The sequence below is a fragment of the Myiozetetes cayanensis genome, unplaced genomic scaffold (genome assembly GCF_022539395.1).
Source record: "Myiozetetes cayanensis isolate MyiCay16 unplaced genomic scaffold, myiCay2020 scf1, whole genome shotgun sequence".
Classification (NCBI taxonomy): Eukaryota; Metazoa; Chordata; class Aves; order Passeriformes; family Tyrannidae; genus Myiozetetes; species Myiozetetes cayanensis.
The window spans coordinates 88,781,881-88,797,267 of NW_026086604.1; the positions used below are offsets into that span (position 1 = coordinate 88,781,881).

The following is a 15,387-nucleotide window of genomic DNA, read 5'->3' on the forward strand; positions in this document are numbered from 1 at the left end:
TGCCTAATTCAAGCCTTTCCCTTGGTGTTCAATTTTGGAAGTTAAGGGCTTTGTCTTCAACTAGTTGATGTCTTTTCTAGCATGAATATATTTTTGACACGTGTCACAGCCTGTTACTTGTTCGATTTTTGTCTGGCTATTTCTAGGGCATTTTCACAGTATTATGTTATCAGACAAATATAATTTTTGTAGCTCAACATGATGATACATACAAATATTTGTCCAAAATATGATGTAATAGCTGGAAACTCTGTCATGTTTATTGCTTTGTCTGTGGTACATAGATGGAACATATTACCATTTTCAGTAAATCTTAAATTCAGGTTTACCTACTGATGTTAACGTTTGATCAGCTTGAGAACTTCTGTTATCTTTTTCTTTGGTTAGGATGTGACTAGCTCTGTGACTAATCTTTATGAGAATGAAGTCGGGTACTTGGCTTATGTCAATCAGTTACCTCTTGAAATTGAAAGAAGAGATGGAAATTTCTTTCAGCTACATTCCTCTTTACCTTTTGAATTCATTACTATCTCATCTTTGTGATGCTAAAAAAGGAAAATAATAAAGCTACATTAACAAATGAGCAACACAGATTATGAAAAATGTCACTTTACCTGTAGCTTACCATAACAACTTCTCTTGATTGATTTGACAACTATCAACACAGACTAGCTCAATGTAAAACCAAAGATAATGTGAAGCTCATTCTGTTCCAAAGCAAGACAGCTACTTTGTAGTACCTGATGCTTTGAGAATAGTGAATCCTGGGTTTTTTATTTGTATTGATTAGGTGATTTAAGTGACTTTTTTTTTTTTTTTTGAAGCCAGGAGAATGGTTTCTGTTATTTGTCTCTTGGCTTCTTGTTATTTTAATAGAGATTTTAACTTTATTTGCCAGTAAGTATTTTACAAAGATAATTCTTTTGATGGAAGTGGAAGGTGTTAGTTATGTGCTGACCTTGAAATTTATTTCAAACTAAGCAGCTGGTTCTCTAATGGGTACAGAAGCATACAGATTTCCAATGCTGTTATGAAAGACTTGTCTTGGTAGCCAAGAGAAGGCTAGAAAAGCACAGACAGAGTGACAAATGTTTGAAAATGTTTAAACATCTGTCAGCCTATTTTCTGTGGGTTTCTTACAATGGACAAGCTTGTACCTGACAGAAGAGAGAGGAGTAATAGCAAAGAAAATTTGAAGAATGGTCTTGTCGAGCAAGTCTAAATTCTTTCTATAAGATGACAACAAGAAGGTTTAAAATAAACAATAGATTCAGTGTTTTGACTTTGGCAACAACTTTCACTGTCTTGCCTGACATTTCCCAGGAAATTGAGATTAAACCACTAAAAACCAGGTGCATGGTTGATTGAAGACGCATGCTTGCAGGAAATGTTTTTGTGTTTCTGGCTTATTAAGTTGTTCCTTCTCAGATCTGATGCTACTTGGAATTTTTGTTAACCTGGATTGAACTAGAGGTGTTCATTAGATTGGCTTCAGTCAGGTTTTTTTTGGCCTTTTGGACCTTACATCGATGTCTGAGTATCTAGCATGTATTTCATCAGCTCATGGGAAACAGGAAGAGTAGGAGATTCTTAGTCATGAAGGATTCATGATTACACAGTGACAGATGTTTGGGTTCTGCAGCAGCTTTGCTTAATCTAACTGATGGCTCCTTCTTGTGTTTTCTGTTTCAAGCTTCTTCCAAGGCTCACTAGATTTGGGCATAAAATGATCTGTCACTTGGTTTGCGTTAGTTTTGGTTGATGAAGCACGCTAAAATAACTTGGTGCATGTCTGTAGAGATCCTGTCACAGAGGAAGGAAAAGGCAGCAGCAAGGTCGGGCACAGTGTGTCTAAGTTTAAAATGTAACACAGTAATCTAAAAAGCAAATGCTTCTAGGGGTACATTACTTAACTCATTTGAAGGTTTTGGTGAGGAAGTATTAGTGCCATTATATAAAGCTTTTATGGTAAGAACTTATCTTGCTCGTAACTCTGGTTTGTTGTATACAGGAAAAGTTGGTTCCAATTGTAACATGTTAAGTAGTTGAGTAGGTGGTTCTTTACATTTTTTACTGCTAGTATAGACTACATCCTCAACTCATTTACCTTTGCACAACTGTCCAGGGTATTGTCTTCATCAGCATTCCGTTCACTAAATAACCAGCTCAGGGGTCTAGGAAAGAAGAACAGTTTAAAATACCTTTACATACACTTCTGTCTTTCAATGCACGTGCACTTGGAAGCATTGTACAGTAAACTATGTTTTAATGGAAAAAACCAGAAATGCCGTTTTTTATAATAGTAACTTGTTATTTGGAAATCTGAATACCATATGCTGAAAAGTAATGGCATCCATATTAAGGGTGGTAAATGTCTTGCATAAAAATATATTTCATAAAGATAGAAGTTCGCTCTATTCGAATATGCAGAAATTAAAATACCACTAAAACATCCCTCAAATATGTTCACTTGAGAGATTAAAAGAGGGCTGTATGCACATTTTTCAGTGTCCAGATATAACTCTGACATTCACCAGTGCTGAGTTCTTACGCCTGGCTCAGGGTAGAAAGTGAGTTTTACTGGAATGAAGGAACTGAATGGTCTAGTCTAAGGTTCAAAATAGCACAATAGTAGAAACTTGAATTCAGTGATACATCCCATCAACTGCACAATGAATACAGAAAAAATGCTAATTAGACATTGGGACTGACAATGAGAATACAAGTCTGACTCACAAGACAGGTGGGCAGCTGCACAGGCCTCTCAGATCTGTTTTAATTTTTTTTTCTCTGGAGTTTTATATATATATATAAATAGATATGGATACAGAGGTGTAGTCCGTAAATTTTTGAAATCTTCAAATGTCTGTAACCTAATAAACATTTTAATTGCGTTGCATATGCCTAGTATTTATTATCTTAATATTGAAACAAAATCAACCTTCGCCTAACCAAGAAACAGAATTGTTTCTGGTTTCATTTAGAACTTCCCACTCTGTGTGCTAAGGTATAAAGTGGTAATTCATTGACCTTACGAGTATATTCTTTGGGGATACCAGGTGTCATCGAGACGGGGCTATAATGTATATACTTGTTTGCAACACTGAAAAGTATTTGGAATCCTCTAACACGTGTTGGTGTTTCTACCTTTAAGGAGCATGAAATAAGTATGTAATACTATTCTAAGAAATAATTATTTTTGTATTTGTCAATGGAAATACTCTTTTAAGAATTTGTTTGTGCCATTTTCAGGTTGGTATTGTAGGTACCAATTCTCTTTCATTATGAGAAGTAGATTTTACTTTTCTTCCTTTTGCTTTAAGACTTATTTTTTACAGACGTTCTCCTTTGTTGTTTGCTGCACCCACAGTGTATTGGGGCAGGACAAACCTCTCCAGTCACTCTTCAACTGCAATGGTTTTCTATTACAATGTAATTGCAATTGATTATTACTTAGTAATCTGTGATGTTGAGAAAGTGAAGGTTATAAGCTTTCCTTCTTTATATTAAAGCTCTCTCTCTGAAGAAGGCCGAGAATGCGTGTGTCATGTTACTGTTGATGCTGCTTCAGCACTGGCATTTGTATACCTGAAGTGTGAGTGTGCACTAGGACAGAACATCTCTAAGTTTGTGCAGTCCATTTATTTTTCTTTTTAGTACTTTATCTTTCAGAGATCTTTGCTGTAAAAGATGGTGGGTATATGAATGGGAGCCCCTGGTGGTCTAGTGGTTAAGGGCGCAGCGCTGTCACCGCCGAGGCCCGGGTTCGATTCCCGGTCAGGGACACTCCCCGGGCAGATGGAGCTCGTTAGCCCTTAAAGGCAACCCATCTACGTCCTGAGGATCCCTGGGATCATAGTACAAGCCTGCTTGTACTAATAGGGATATACGAAGGCTGCCACCGTCCAAGCTCGCTTGGCCCTGGCAGATGAACCTTAGGATTAAAGGGTGGGCTCAGTTCCGCGCACACTGTGTCTCACCTAAAAAATCCAATGCGCAGGTTAGAAGGTGTAGAGACCTTCCCCGGATCTTTGCTCGCGAAGACTGGCCATTATTATTATTATTATTATTATATATGAATGGAAACATTGATATGCCATATGGAGTAGCCTGCGAGTTTCTTCCGAGTGTGCGTTAATTTCGGTCTTTGGAGAACGGCTTGCAGGAGCAGGCTTATGCTCTGTGCTGTCTCTGTCCTGTCTGAGGCTTATAAAGTTGCTAAAGAAAGAGGTTCTGTTTTGGAGCTTGGCAATTTCTTGCAATAGTAATTTTAGTTGATATTTACGTAAGTGTGTATTTGATTCTAGTATTTGATAAATTGTACTCTGGCATGGTTTAGAAAAGGTGTGTATCATTTTCATTTTACAGCTGAGAAACTAGAAATTAGATAGCAAATATGTGGTTATATTCTCCTGATACTTGAAACCTAGTGCATTTATGACTGCACTGAGATTTGAAATCATTCCACCATCTTTCTAGACACACGGTACCATCTTTTATTTTTTTTTTTCCTTTTTTTGATTTAACCTTACTGTAGTTCCAGTGCAGCCAGGATTGTGTAGGCAATAGTTACAGGATACTGTTAATCTCATTAGAAAATGGAAGGCTGAAGCAGATAATGAGGTAGGCAATCAGCAGTGAGATAGTGGGGGGAAAGAAATAAAAGTTATAAAAATAGTAGAATTGCACAATGGTAATAACATATGCTCTTGAGTTTACTTCAGAAATAGAAGTTAACTTCTAGTTTATCTAAATGGGAACTGTATACATGATAGATTTAAAAATTACTTCTGAAAGTCTCTTTTTTTAAAAAGTTTAGGATGCAGTGTTTTGAATTAATTTCTAGAAAGAAAACTAAAGCACTAGAGGCCATTTAGAAATCATCAGCACAGCACTTTTGGACAATGAAAGGTCCCAGAAACTTTGTAAGGGCAAATATGCACATGGCTTTGACTACTGAGTCATGCATATTTCTAAGCTTTAACAGGATTAGTTTCATTCAAGCTCAGGGAAACAGGTCATATGACTATTTTCAGCACTTCTGTTTACAATACAACAAAATATGTTCTCAGCCTTTTGAATCAGAGATCTCTCCCAAACAAATCCTGATAAGTTTTAAAAGCTTTATCAAAATACTCTTTGAAAAGGTGACCACTGAAGTAAAGAGGTGTTTTTTTCTTGCTTTTCCCTTCAAGGTTAAGTCATTGGGTCACATTTGGTATGCAGATCTTTTGTCATCCCTGTTCATGCATCTAAGAAGCCTCTCTTGAAATTGCAGTTTTCCAGTCCTTTTATCAGGAGCTTAAATATGTTTATATCTAGACTTTAATTTCCTGACTTTCACTGTTCCCTCTATAAGCACACAGTATTTGGGGCAGTCTGTTGACTCCGTTTCTTTGTTCTCCATTTTTTGAAATCTATTCACTTCAACAAATGGTATGTCAAACTGATTTACTTTTTTCTTCCAGTGCAGGGATCCTCTTTATTGTGCTGTATTCTGATAACTGTCAAAATAAAAAACTTCTTTCTGCTTTTTGTATTGCCTTCCAGATGCGTGGGTAATATGCAACGGAGATCTTTACAGCTCGTGGTTGACAAAGCTCATACGTTCAATGATGGAGCTGTTCTTAAATCTGAGCTGTAATTTTGAGCACATAATCCTCTGTGTTTCTTCTGAGCAAGAGTAAGATGACATTGTGGTAGAAATTTGTACGGGCTACATGGAGTTTGTTTACTTTAACATTTCCAAATATATTACCCCAAACCCTGTAACTTAGGAACATCCAAGAAGTTTCCTTACTGTGAAGAATTTTTTCTTGGCAAGTTGTGTCCATGATCAAGTTGTTTAACAGTAGGAGTTCTAATTTAATTGTCATATTTTTTGATTTTTTGCATTTCAGTGGCTCATTTGAATAGGGGAAGGATGCTGTCTTTGGTTGTTTGGGTACATCTTCCAAAACATACTGTGGGAGATAGGCAGCGTTTTTGCTAGGAGTGTTTCCTGATAGTTTTAGAATTTATTTAGGTGACTGTGTTCCAAAACTTCAATGTTTAAACCTCGTAGCACGGACAACTCTTATTTTGGCATACCAGAAAGCAGTTGGAAAACAATTACTTAATTCTATTGTAATAAAGCTAAGATGGAATTAAAATTTCAGGTTTATATTCAGATTTCGGGGATTTTCACAATTATTTTGCTATGACCTGAAAATATTCTGATAGGTTGTTAGCTAATAATGTGTTTTACTAGCTTCTTTCCCACCCAGGCTATGGAATGAGAGCCTTGCAGCTTTGGATGTTCTGTATTGTCTGTGTCAAGAATTGACCAAGACTCCATATATGATAACCATTCTCTTGAGAATGGAAGGGTTTGAAACTTGGGCACTTCTAGTCAAACCTCGAGTGAAATGCAAATAAGTTTAACTGCTTGAGTCTTCCATTATAGTGTAATAGGATGAGACAGATGGAGAGGGAAACCGAAGTGTCCTTAGAGCTACCTTGCTTCTGATTTTGCTTTTTGTGTTTTTGAGTTTGCAGACTCTTGCATCTGTTTGACTCTCAGGACATGTTTTTGAAGTTTCTAGGTTTGTATCTAGCTATTTGTAACTTCTATTCTCTTTTTCCTTGAAATAGGTATGGCCTTCAAGTCAAACCGTTAAAAAAAATTTTTTTTTTTTTAAAAATCCTTTCAATAGAGTAATTTAAGAAACGTTTAGTCTTGGCCTATCTGGTTTCAGTCCTCCACGGTAATTATTGAATCTTTATAAATCTGGGCAGATATTACCACCACTGAGATGCATAAGCTTTCAAATTTACATTTCTGTAGCCCGCAGGTAGATGATGCTGATTTGCACATGTCTGGTTCTATTTGGCCAAGTTATCAGACTTAATGACGTACTTTCAGAACTCGTTCCATGTGTGAATACATACCCAAGAACAGTGTAAGTTTTCAATTTTCTGTGTAGGCAGAGACTGCACGGGATAAGGCACAAAAGCAATTGCTTGCCTCTTGCTGACCCTGTAAACAGGACTTCTTTCTCAACTGGCAGCACTATTGTATTGAGCACTAAGTGTAGTTGAAAATTTATTAGCTGCCTTTGACAAGACAATAAAACATTTGCTGGATTAAGTATTATGACTGGGAGTGAAACAAACTATAATGGATAGCATATTGTGTATGCATTTATTTTGCAGATGACTTAAATTTGTTACCTAATTACTTAATGTTGACAAGCATCAACTCTTCAGGACAGGCTATTTTCTATACAAGAAGTAGAATGTACATTTCAATGGAAGAAAAAAAAAGGGGTTTTTTAGTGTATTTCAGATGTAGAAACAAAATTATCTACAGTTCTATCTTCAATCACTACATCAGAAAGGCATTTTCCATTATGCTTTGCCAAAAGGAGGGCTGCATTTTCAACTAACTTAGTCAAAGAATGGTTTGGGTTGGAAGGGATGTTAAAAGTCATCTAGTTCCAAACCCCTGCCAGGTCGGAATGCCACTCACTAGACCAGGTTGCTCAGGGCCCCATCCAACCTGGCTTTGAACACTTCCAGCGATGGGGCATCCACAGCTTCTCTGGGCAGCCTGTTCCAGTGCCTCACCACCCTCAGAGTGAACAGTATCTTCCTAACATCTAATCTAAACCTGGTCTCTTGCAGTGTTAATCCATTCCCTCTTGTCCTGTCACTATTTGCCTTTATAAAAAGTAATTCTCCCTCCATTTTATAAACCCCTTTAAGGTACTGGAATGCTGCTGTGAGGTCTCCTTGAGGTCTTCTCTTCCCCAGGTTGAGCAACTCCAGCTCTTAATAACCTGATATGATGGAGAATTATTTTCCCTTTGCCCATTTTTTATTAGTTTTCAACCAGTGAGGGAAAAACAGCTTTTGTGGTAGTGGCTGTACAGGCTTGGGTGGATCTTAGTGATAAAATGGCATCTGTTACTAAGGTGGTTATATATTGGAAATAGGTCTGAATTTTCAAAGCTGTAAATAAAGGAAGTCTGAAGTTTAGAAAAGGATGCTATAGAGATACCAGATTATTTATGGACAAACTAGATAATCAGATTTCCTTGGAAAAATTTTGTGGGCCCTTGTAACTCAGCTGATCAAAGATAGTTTTGGGTTTTGTAAAATCTCCTACCCCAAACTACTTCTGGTTTAATTATTTAAATGCTTTCTTTATTATTTTTGTTGATTATATGTTACTTTGGCTATAATGCTACTTTATATGTTACAGATTTAATAATGCTGTTTGCAATCTCTTTGCTCAGCTAGATTTCAGGATTTTTTTAGGAGGGTTATCACCTGAAAGTGCTATTCAGACAATGAGTTATTATAACCCATAGAATGCTGATGTTACTGATACTTCTGGAACCCCGTGTTTATCAGGTTTTTGTAGTGCTAGGTCTGACTGTAAAAGTAGAAGGTAGGAGCCCTTTTTTTGTTTTGTTTTTTTTTTAGAGAATCTTGTGGGTTTTTGTAACATGGCACTCTTACACTTTTTCATCCTGTCTTATGTTGCTTTGCATTTTGACGAAGCTAGTTTATCCTCCCAACAGATTTTAATATTGATGCATTTATGTAATTTTATCTTTTTTTCCTTTAGTCCTACTCTTTCTGCATTCTAGTATGGCACCAAGTCAAAAGCCCTTTCAGAGGTCAGATGTATCACAACAAATGTGGCATCAGTGCAGCTTAAAATGAGATGTCTGGGTGTATCTTAAGATACATGGGTGTGCAGGTAGAGCTCCTGTTGGCTGTGGTGGAAGTTTGCCCTGTGCTGGAATCAGCCTTGCAGAATCCTGGTTTTGTAAGGAGTGGAGGAGGGCAGGGTAACAATAGAGGTTTTCTCTGGCCACTGCCAGGGTGAATAGCAAACTGTGGAGATAATAGGAAACAATTTCATGGGAACATAAGTCCTGTCATACTTAGTTTATGTAGAAAAGAAAACATTTAAAGGTGTAATATTTTAATTGTCTCTACTGCTTAAGTGAATGATGTGGAAAAAAACCAGAAGCGTATTTTGTCTGCAGCTCTAACTTGAATTCATCCTTTAATTACCGAAGTCCAGACTGAAGGCAGGATTATCTTGCGATTATTATTATTCTTTTAATCTTTCACATGGATATTTTTGGTGTTGTTTTCACCAGTTAAATAAAACCGAGTTTTGTAGGCCCATATATTCGTGGTATTTTTACTTTTAATTATGTTGATTGGAGAAATATTTGTTATATAATTGCCTTTTGTCTGTACTCTGTATTTTGATAATTGTCACAGAGAAGCTTTTCAAAATGTGATTATTTTAAGTAAAAGAAAGGAATTGCTATGGCTTCTGACAGCACTATGCACCCTCCTAAGCTGAAGAGGCAATGTGTGCCAGTGTTCCCAATTCTGAGGAACGCCTTACAGTTTTTGAAACATAAATACACTGTTGTGTAACTGCAGCATCACCATAACCAAAGATTCTCAGTCATATGCCCTTTCTGTATTTTTTTTTTTAGCTGCTTAACGGGGTTTTTTTAAGTTTCTGATGATAATGCAACCTGAAAGTGTAATACAAAAAATTCAGCTTTCAGTAGAGAATACTGTCCCTAATTTATTTAAAAATCACATCCAAGGCTTTTAATATTTTATGTGTGAAGTAAGAATAGTATGTAATCTGGTTTGTGGGGTATCTGAGCTAAGCCACGTTAAGGAAAAGCACTTTGAGGGGAGAGCCTTGTGAATATCACCTAATAAAAAAGAAGAATTCAGAACGCTTCTGTACGTTTTTGCTTTGCTCCTAAATCATTTTGAGTCGCTGCCAGCTCTCAGCCAAATAAACACATGCTGTAACTGCGTGTCATCAGATTATATCCCGCTGGGAAGATTTCTCTCTCTCCAGCACCCCTTGATTCAGCAGCATGTGGTACCTTCCCAAATACATGCATGCATTTCTGGTGTAGCCCAGCTGCTGGGTAGCTTGTGCTCAGGTTCTGGAAAGGCGCTGAGTTGAAGTATCCATGTGTATTCATCTGCGTGCGAGTGACCCATCGAGAACTGGCAGTCGCGGTACTACTGCTTTGAAAAAGCAGCCTTCTGGCATCGGTCTTTGTTCTACATCAATGAAGATGCACATCAGTGGAGCTGCTTGGTAACTGGAGCTTTCACTTGACCAGTGCTGGGTTTCTTTTTACTTGCTTATTTCTTACTGCCATGTCATCTCCGGGAGGCACTGAGAATACTCAGAAGAATTCACGTAGGTGTAACTTTATTACCGTCTTTATTATTTGTCAGCTTAATTTGCCGAGCTAATGTAAAATGCAAAATGAAATTAAAGTTGTCTTAATTGATTTCCTCACCGCCATTGCCTGATTTGCAAAGGGTGTGCTATAAATTGAGAGGTTAATTATCAACTTGATTTAGCAAATTTGAAAGAAATAGCGACTTAATGTCGTTTTCATGAGGGCTTTTGTTTATTGCTTTGCTTTTGTCTGTCGCTTTACATTATTGTCAAGGTAATATTAATCAGAATTAGTAAAAGAATACAAATTCACAGATATCTCGTTAGCTAAAATTCAAGCAGGCTTGTCAAAGGGTGGGGTGATACCACAGGGTGAGAGGAGACAGAGAATTATTATCCAAAGATAGAACCAAGAATAAAAAAATAGAGCAGTGAATATATTAGTGTAGATGCAGTAGTGCTAATTCTCAGTTTCCTTTAGATAAATAAAATAAGTAAATTATAAAGTTATATTTCTTAATGAAGTAGTCAATGCTGTTTACATCCACATAAGCCCCCTGTATCATAAAAAGCAATTTTCTTAATGCAATCAATAACAGATTTATGCTGTTAATTTGTAACTAATGATGTTTAGAACTGTGCACTACTTGAAGTAGAAATAAAGTGTAGACTTCTACTCTGCTTCTTTTTATGCTCTTTTATATAACCACTGGAAGAGGTTTTTTTCTGTTACCATTCACGTGGATTTTTTTTCAGTTGATGTCTGGGACCAAAAGATAAGAGTAAATTGAACAATTTGTTATTAAAATAACCTGTTGGAGCATACCTTTATCAAGGTTCTACCTATGAGTTGTAATTCTGACCACTAAATTAGGTATCCATATTAAAGAATAATGTAAAGTGGAATATTTTGTTTTAAACAATTCCATCTGGTATGGGAGAACTCTTTACATTTGTGTTGATTAAGAAATACTTTGTTTGTAAAAACAGTTGTTTTCAATAAATCTAGTCAGATCAGTTGACTGTTTACTTAAAGATGGCAACATTTATCCCCTGTTATGCTAAATGTGGTGTGACCACTTATCGCTCAAAATTGTCAGTGTTGTAAGCAATATACACACTACTGGTATAATCCATTTTGTATCCTTAACTACTTTGTACATATTGTCAGAAGTTGCCCTTCTTTACTTGTTCTTGTTTCCTGATATTGAAATGGAAGTATGGGGAATTCAGGGTGCAGCTGCAAGTATTTCTTTTTTTTTTCCTTATTTACAGTCATATCTTGGACAGTAGAACAGCTATTTTGTGTGTGGGGTGGGGGACAACCTTGAAATTATACTTGTGTAAGGATTAGAATAGGAAATTGGAGAATAGTTCTGAAATGTGAGCCTGAGCAATATCACTCTAGCTACTGCTGGGAAGAGGTAGCAGTAAGTAAAAGCTTCAGTATGAACATTAATATTGGAAAAGTTAACATCCCTATGGTAACCAGAATTACTCTTATGTGATTTAAAAAAATTATCTTCTATAGCTTGGTGATAGAAAAAAAGTAATGAAAAACTTATCCAAAGAGATTATACATATATATATGTATATATATACCACCTATGTAGGATAAGGTTAATGACAAATTAAGAAATACTCATATACCTGCTTTTAAAAAGATTGCTTCTCTCTAGCAAGATCAGTTCTAGTAGTACTTTTTGGGGTGCTGAAAGACCAAATGGTGTAGTCTCTTGCTGCCTGTTATTTTATCTTGGTGCAAATGAATTTTTGAACAGTTTTATAATGACAGTATTTTTTTTTTTGCATGCTGCTTCTATTTTATATTAAAAATGTAACTATAAGTGTAGACATTTCATCAGTGTGATTTGTAACTAAATAAATGTACAGTAATAGATTGTACTCTTTTTATATTTCTCCACATGGCACAGTTTCTTTCTGTAGTGGGACTCTATATATGATACTATTCTGTTCAGTGTTCAAAAATAGTAGAATTGTTTTAAAAGCTGCAGTAGAAATAATTTATTCCTTCTTTATAGAATGTCCTTACATAAATCTCAGCCCCACCTTTCACAGCAGTGACAGCAGTTATTAAACTACTTGTTCTGCTCAGGTTTTAATGATGTGCATGGCCAAGGTGTGCATGTGAGCATATAAGAATTCTGAATGCTTCTCTACTCCTTGTCATTAAATGGAAAAAAATGTGGATATTCTGGTAAACAATTCTGCCCATTTTATTTAGGAGTGTTACGTATGCCATGTGAAATTGTATCAAGGCACTGGAGCTGAAAGCGTACAAACATAAGTCTTCAGTATTTTAGGTAGTGCGGCGTCCTTTTTTGTGAAATAATATTCCTTTGGAAAATGGCACTGAATAATAATGAAATACTTAAAAAGTGAGCTGTTTAAAAAAACAGTAAAACACTTTTGTATGTATGTAATGTTTCTAAATTGCAAATTTCTAATGGAGTATGTGAGTTAAGGCCGAAAGAGGTTAAGAGGGAGTTCTGACTAACTGAATGCATTGTTTCATTTTTAATCACTTGGGTTACTCTGTGGATTAGGGTGAAATAAGAATCTTGTGGAGATGTCACTCAGCCCTTTTTTTCCTTTTATGTAGAAGGCAGCTAGTGCTATTTTGATGTTGCATAAATGAGACTTGATCAAAACGTAGTTGGCTGTGTCTCATTTTAAATCAAACAGGAATGGTACCATTTATAGGAATAAGTTTCTGGCTTAATTAGACGATTATGTAATCACTCCAGACCTTGCGCACCAGCATTTCCATTGGCTCAGGAGGGTTTTCCCTTGATCATAATCTTAAATCCTCATAGATTTATTCTCTCTTCTGTGGTTATTGTACATTAAACTGAAAACCCACGCTTTGTGGAGAAGACACACTGAAAACTACCCGATGTCTTTTCAGTTATCTTGTGCGTTCACATGGGCAGGAAATGAAACTGGTGGTACTTGATAAGCTCGGGTTTTGTGGCTCATGAGAGATATTGGAATTGCAGTTTTGCAGACAAAACTGTCCTTAGCCTTACTCAGAGGTGTAGTGTAATTTTTTTTTCCAAAGTCTGTTTAACCACCCAGTGGAATTAGAAGGGTGGTGTTCTTGCCTTTGTCTTAAAGAGCACCAGTTAGTTGTCCATGAAGTTAGTCTCAGGTGCCAGGGTAGTTTCTGGCCCTTGCTGGAGAGCAGGGTCCTCAGGAAAGGCCTGCAGCTTCAGCTTCTGTCTCCACAAACCTGTGTGACTGGAAGAAGTCTATCCACATTACAGGTTTGGATGACATATGTATTTTCCCCTTTTACTTGTTGGAAGCAAGGTCAAATGACATGGGAAGAATTCAGAGATGCTGCTTGCTGCTATAGGGAGAAAATTTGTGTGGCCAAAGCTCAACTGGAATTGAAATGTGGAGGACAATAGGAAGAGTTTTTTCAAATACATTAATGGCAATAGGCACTATAGAAATATCATTTGCCTGTTACAGGATGGGGGTGGTCACAACACAACCAGAGGCAGAGGCAAGGCAGAGGTGTTTAGCACTTTCTTTGTCTCTGTTTTCAACACGGATGACCCACCAAGGGTGTCTCAGTGCCCTGAGCTGCAAGACCATGACTTTGAGAATGATCAACTCCCAGTTGACCCTGAAATTATGCGGGATCTGCTGCTCCAGCTGGATCCCTACAAATCTATGGGGCCTGATGGGATTCATCCAGAATCCTCAAAGAGCTGGCTGCTGTCATCACAAAACCTCTCCTGATGATTTTTTGAGCAATCTTGAGAATCTGGAGAGGTCCCAGCTGACTCGAAGATGAAGAATGGTTGTCCCAATTTTCAAGAAGGGCAAGGAGGAGGACCCCAGAAACTACAGACCTGTCAGTCTCACTTCAGTGCCTGGTAAAGTAACAGAGGTTATTCTGGGAGGTATTGAAAATACCTGAAAGACAATGCAGACAGTGCATGGCTTCACGAGGGGAAGTCCTGCTTATCAAACCTGATTTCCTTTTGTGACAAGGTAACCCATTAGTTGATCAAGGGAAGGTGGTGGATGTAATCTTTTTTTATTTCAGTAAAGCTTTCAATACTATATCTCTCACAGTATCCTTCTGGACAAAGTGGATACCCAGCACAAAGCTGGATAAACACATCATGTGGTGGGTGAGGAATTGGCTCATGGATCGAGCACAGAGGGTAATAGTGAATGGAGTGACATCAGACTGGTGACCTGTCACTAGCCCTGTCCACAGGGCTCCACCTTAGGCCCTGTGCTCTTCAACATCTTCATAAAAAGACACAGGACGGAACGGGATACTAAGCAAGTTTGCAGATGACACAAAACGGGGAGGAGCTGTTGATTCCCTCGAATGCTGGGAGGCCCTGCAGAGAGACCTGGGCAAATTAGAGGACTGGGCAATCACCAGCCATATGAAGGAAAGTGTTGGTTTCTGTGCCTGGAATGGGGCAACCCTAGGTGTTCGTACAGAGTGGGGAAAGAGATTCTGGAGAGCAGGGCTGCAGAAAGAGACCTGGGTTTCCTGGTTGATGGCAAGTTGAATATGAGCCAGCAGTGCCCTGGCAGCCAGGAGGGCCAACCATGTCCGGGGAGGCATCATGCAAAGCATCGCCAGCCAGTCAAGGGAGGGAATCGTCCCACTCTGCTCTGCACTGGTGCGGCCTCACCCTGAATATTGTGGCAGTTTTGGGCACCACAATAGATAGATATTAAGCTGTTAGAGAGCATCCAAAGGAGGATTGTGAAGGGCCTTTAGGGGAAGCCATATGAGAAGCGGCTGAGGGCACTTGGTCTGTTCAGTCTGGAGAAGAGGAGACTGAGGGGAGACCTCATTGCAGTCTACAACTTCCTTGTGAGGGGAAAAGGAGGGGCAGACTCTGATCTCTTCTCTGCTGACCTGTGTCAGGACCCAAGGGAATGGCCTGAAGTTGTGTCAGGGGAGGTTTAGGTTGGATATTAGAAAGAGATTCTTCAACCAGAGTGTGGTTGTGCACTGGAACAGGCTCTCCAGGGAAGTGGTCCCAGCACCAAGCCTGACAGAATTCAAAAAGCATTTGGATGATACTCCTGGACACGTGGTGTGACTCTTGGGGATGGTCCTGTGCAGGGCTAAGGGTTGGACTTGATGATCC

At 38.0% G+C, this 15,387-nt stretch overlaps 1 protein-coding gene across 2 annotated transcripts in view; it reads left to right on the forward strand.

Annotated features, from left to right (window-relative positions):
• DTNBP1 (dystrobrevin binding protein 1) overlaps positions 1-15,387 on the forward strand; it is a 71,188-nt gene that overhangs the window by 29,531 nt on the left and 26,270 nt on the right. The window lies entirely within an intron of this gene.